Below are 4,702 nucleotides of genomic sequence, written 5' to 3' on the forward strand. Positions count from 1 at the left end.
CTGTGAAGTAGAAAAGATTTTGGATGGTTTAATTAGATTGTTTAAAAGTTCATCCCTCCCTCTAAGAATGAAATATGAAAATTTATAAATGAAAATTAAAAGGAAATTTAAAGGTTTCTGTTTTTTGGTTTTATAGATGGAAAACCAATCTCTTCACTACAAGTGAAGCGTCAAACCAATTTCTTCACTATAAGTTATTTCTATCTTGTCAATCGATTCTTTTTACATCTTTTTTGAATAATAAAAAGACCCATTTCAAAATTTTCATATTTTGATATTTTTATCTACAAGCTTTTATATATTTTCTTCTTCACGCGGACTTCTTTAATAAAAATAATTAAAATGTTTAGTTCAACCAATTCTTTATAAAATGTTCTCTTATGTAAACGAAAGACTTGCAGATAAAAAGTAAATCATTGTTTAATTAGATTGTTTAAATGTTCCACCCCCCTATTAGAATGAAATATGAAAATTTATAAATAAAAATCAAAAGGTAAACATGAAAACATTTTGAAGGAGTACTTTTATAAAATGTGTCTATAAATCATGTGCCGTTTTGAAAAGAAGGTTTCTGTTTTTTGGTTTTATGGATTACTATAGTTGAAGCCGTAAGTTATTTCTATCTTTTCAATCGATTCTTTTTGCAATTATTTTGAATAATAAAAAACGCCATTTCAAAATTTGCATATTTTTATATTTTTACCTACACGCTTTTATATATTTTCTTCTTCACACAGACTTTTTTAATAAAAATTATTACAAATGTTTAGTTTAACCAGTTCTTAATAAAATGTTATCTTACGTAAACGAAAGACTTGTAGAAAATATAGATAGAAAAGTAAATCATTATTTATTCTTTGATGGGACATCAGAAACTATTCATATTTGTAAACCTGTGTGGATTACCTCTGTTCAATAATCTGAATTACTCAAAAAGCGTCAAAATTTCGCTTAACAATACCATCATTCAACGTTTACGATTAATTATTGAACCAACAAATCAATACTGCTGGAACATTGACATGGTGTGGTGAAACTACTCGAGTTAATGAATCGAAACGGCACAAGTTCTGCTCGGTAAAGTATCAACCACCGAAGTGGAGCTAATCGCCGCATTTCCCTTCCCGACCAAGACAACATCATTTGAGCAAATGTTGCTCCCGAACGATCCGTTACCGACGGCAGGTGTTGTTCCAGCGGAAAATTCCCTCCCCACGCCCTGTCGGCGCTGGTGTCGTGTTGATTTTTCCTTTTTTTTCTTTTTCCACCCTTCACCTTCCACCATCCCGCATTCCAGCCCGCATGCCGCCACCGTGATTGATTAATGCAACACATTTTCCATTTTGGTTGCGCCATAATGACGCGTCACGTCTGCTCCGGTGCGCCGTCGGGGCCTGATGGCGTCCGGGAAAACCAGCGCAGCGTAGCATTTGTGTGTGCGAATTTCGCACCCGGTGGCTCTCATACCATTTTTCATTTCGTCGCTTGTATTTCCGGGCGCGCCTCGCGAGTGGAAAAGAAAAGAACAGCACACACAGAACTCCCAAAAGTATCCCCCCCCCCCCTCTCTCTCTCTCTCTCTCTCTCTCTCTCTCTCTTCTTCATGGGAATTTTCCACAACACACGCCACTGACAAATGTTTTCCCAGTCGCCCGGTTTTCCTTGCCAATGCGGTGCAGAACCAGGTTCAGAACTTATAAAGCCCTCCGTCGTCTGCGAGCTGCTCGGATTTCCTTTTGCTTTGTTTTCTTTTCCCCCTTTTAATGACATTCCTTGTCGGGCGGCGACGCGAACCCCCCGAATGCTCAGCCGGAGGGCAGGGGCATGGTCAAACGATTAAATTGACATTCAACCCCTTTTTTCCAATTAGAAAAACTGTCATCGACACGTTTCGCCATCGATGGAAATGAACGGCCGGTCGTGCGTTCTGTCTCTCTCTCTCACTCTCTCTCGCTTTCTCTTCCGTGGGTGTCCCGGGAGTCTGCGGTCCGCTTGGGAAAAGGGTAGCAGACGATTGTTTTCGGCAGTTCGGGTGGAACAGAACTCAGCCTTTTTTTTTTTGGGCTCGAGAGGAGAAAATGGTAAGGAAAAGAAAAACAAAGGACACTGTGGTGAATCCCAACCCAATCGGTTCTCTCCGTCTCTGTTTCTCGCCACTTCTAGGGGGAAGTTGGCGTGGACGGAAAGTAAAACAAAAACAGTGCACAGCTGCGAAAAGCGCCGGAACAGAACGGAAAACCGTCAAAATCAAATCAAACCATTTGCTTCCCGTGCCATGCCAGCTGTTTTCCCGCGCGAGGGCCGAAGGAAAAGGAACACCTCTGTCACTCCGTACGGTGCAACCGCTGTTCGTGTCTTGTACTGGCAATTTTTCTACTTTTTCCTTCCGTTTCACTCTTTGTTTTAGTCGCAAACTTTGCCCGGCTCCGTATTGCTGCGAAGGTTTCTCTAGGGCAAACAAATCTTAATTGGAATGAGGGAAAAATTGTATGTAAATTTTACTAACCATCAAGCATTTTTAAGCCATGATAGTAGAAAACGAACCCACAAGAGTTTAAAATCAAATGAGAAATAGGAAACACAAAACAACATCTAAGAAACAATATGAGGAAATGAAACCAATTCGTCTAATTCAAACAACTTAAAGAACATTCCTATAACATTGTGTAACCACGATGAAAATGAGCGAAAAAAACCCTCGCCAGAGGAAAAACGATCATCATCTGCGATGTAAACAGAGTCATCTGTTCGCCCGCCCGATGGAGAAGTCAACTATTCTCCATCGTCCCACCAACACACTCAAACGCCTAACGTTGCCGTGTTCATTTGCGGGGTTCATTCGGAAAATCCCACACCAGCCGGAAAAGCGTTCTGAGTTTCCCGAAGGAACGCCAAAGAAACAGGCGGGAAATTCCGTTGATAAGAAAATATTTTCCAGAAGGCATTTTGGAGATTTGAATCATATAAAAAGATAGGAGAAAAACCGAAATTTTAGATTTGATTGTTATATTTGATGAGTTAAAATATCATACATGGATGGGTTGTTCATTATTAAAATTAAATATTTTCTATTTAAAGTAAAAGTTTTAGTTTTCAAAACATTCCCAATATAACTTAAACAAAATAAATCTTTTCAACAGGATTGATACACGATAAAGCAAATATAAAAAAATCCCAAATAGGTCTACAAAAATGTATTTTTACAAAAAGAAAACTACATACACTTCAAAATCTACTCAATACAAGCTCTCTTGTATCCCAAACAATAGAAAAGAAAATTAAAACCGAAGAAACTGCTTGCCAATTACCTTCCACAATAGTGCGACATAAATTTCTTGCGGTGATGCATTGAAGTTAAGCACTTGCACGTTATGCACCGACGATACGGGATACATGTCCACCAGCTACTAATGGCCAGCTTTACTCGCTTCAATTTGCACCTTCCTTGGGATGAAAAAGAACTAGCATTTCCCACCCTCGCCAACACCGTCGGAGGAAATCGATTTATAAAATTGTCAGCAAGATCCAAACCGGTTCGATGGGCTATCGACTACCGGACTCGATGGCACTGCTTGTCGTGTATGTGTGTGTATGTAGGTGTGCCGAACATCGAGAGCACTCGATGAAGAGCTTACACCTTTACCATCCCCCCCTTACTTCCCTCCGTTTGACGACAGTTGGTCCCGGAGTTGTAAGACTAAAGTGAAGTAAAATTTGCGAGAAAACTGCTGGCTTTGCAAAGTCGTACGAACGCACCGCACAAACACACAGCATCGTCGCCTTCGCTCCGGTGGCTGCATTTCCATCTCGCAACAAACAAAAAAAAAAAAAAAACCTCCACAGAACCGTTCGCAGCCGGCGGAAGGTATTCCGGCTCACATAACCTATATTAAAATATCGTTCTTCATAAGTTTTTGACAGATAGAACATATGGGGCCTCGACGCCACGCCACGAGTCGCAGCTTTTCCCGGGGTAGCATTTTCCGATGCGGTTCTTTTTCCATCCACCAGCCACCTGAGCCACCACCGGGTTTCCCCACCCGCCCGGCAGCCTCCGTGGTGGAAATGGATTTCCTTCCCCTTTCAGCTCGAGAGGGCGCTTAGGTGGCTCAAACAATCTCATCTTCCCAACACCATCTCATAATCTCTCTGCCACCAGTCGGTTGAGAGGAAAGGGCGGGTGGAGGATTGGGAGTGGGTGGCAAATCCCTGCCAGTTAAACTCCGCCGGTCCACCTTTTCGGAGTGTGTTCTCGATCCATGATATTAATGGATTGTAATGGAGCTGCGCTGGGAGGGTTTTCCTTTTTCTTCTCGCCGGTCTCACCATGTGCTCCATCTGGCGTATTGTGGCTTGGAGGATGGGTACTGGACCATGAGATACACGCGGTCTGGTGTTGGTGACCTCGCACACGCACGGACGATACTGAACAGGTCTCCGGATGTCCTCGTCCACCAAGGTGATCATGGCGAATTGTTTAAATCCAGGAACAGATAAGTCCTTGCCCATCCACAGAACACCTTCAGGAAAGGTGGACCGGTGTCCTCCACCTATCCCGTTCCTCCTTCTAATTCATTCCATTATTCATTCCATCCATACCCGGGGAAACATCCTCGGGTTTTCCAGGGGCAGGAACATAAACCAACCTGTTTCTTCCCATACAACAACAAAAAAATCTCAGCCACCCTCGCGAGAGCCTCCT

The sequence above is a fragment of the Anopheles coustani genome, chromosome 3 (assembly GCF_943734705.1).
Source record: "Anopheles coustani chromosome 3, idAnoCousDA_361_x.2, whole genome shotgun sequence".
Taxonomy (NCBI): Eukaryota; Metazoa; Arthropoda; class Insecta; order Diptera; family Culicidae; genus Anopheles; species Anopheles coustani.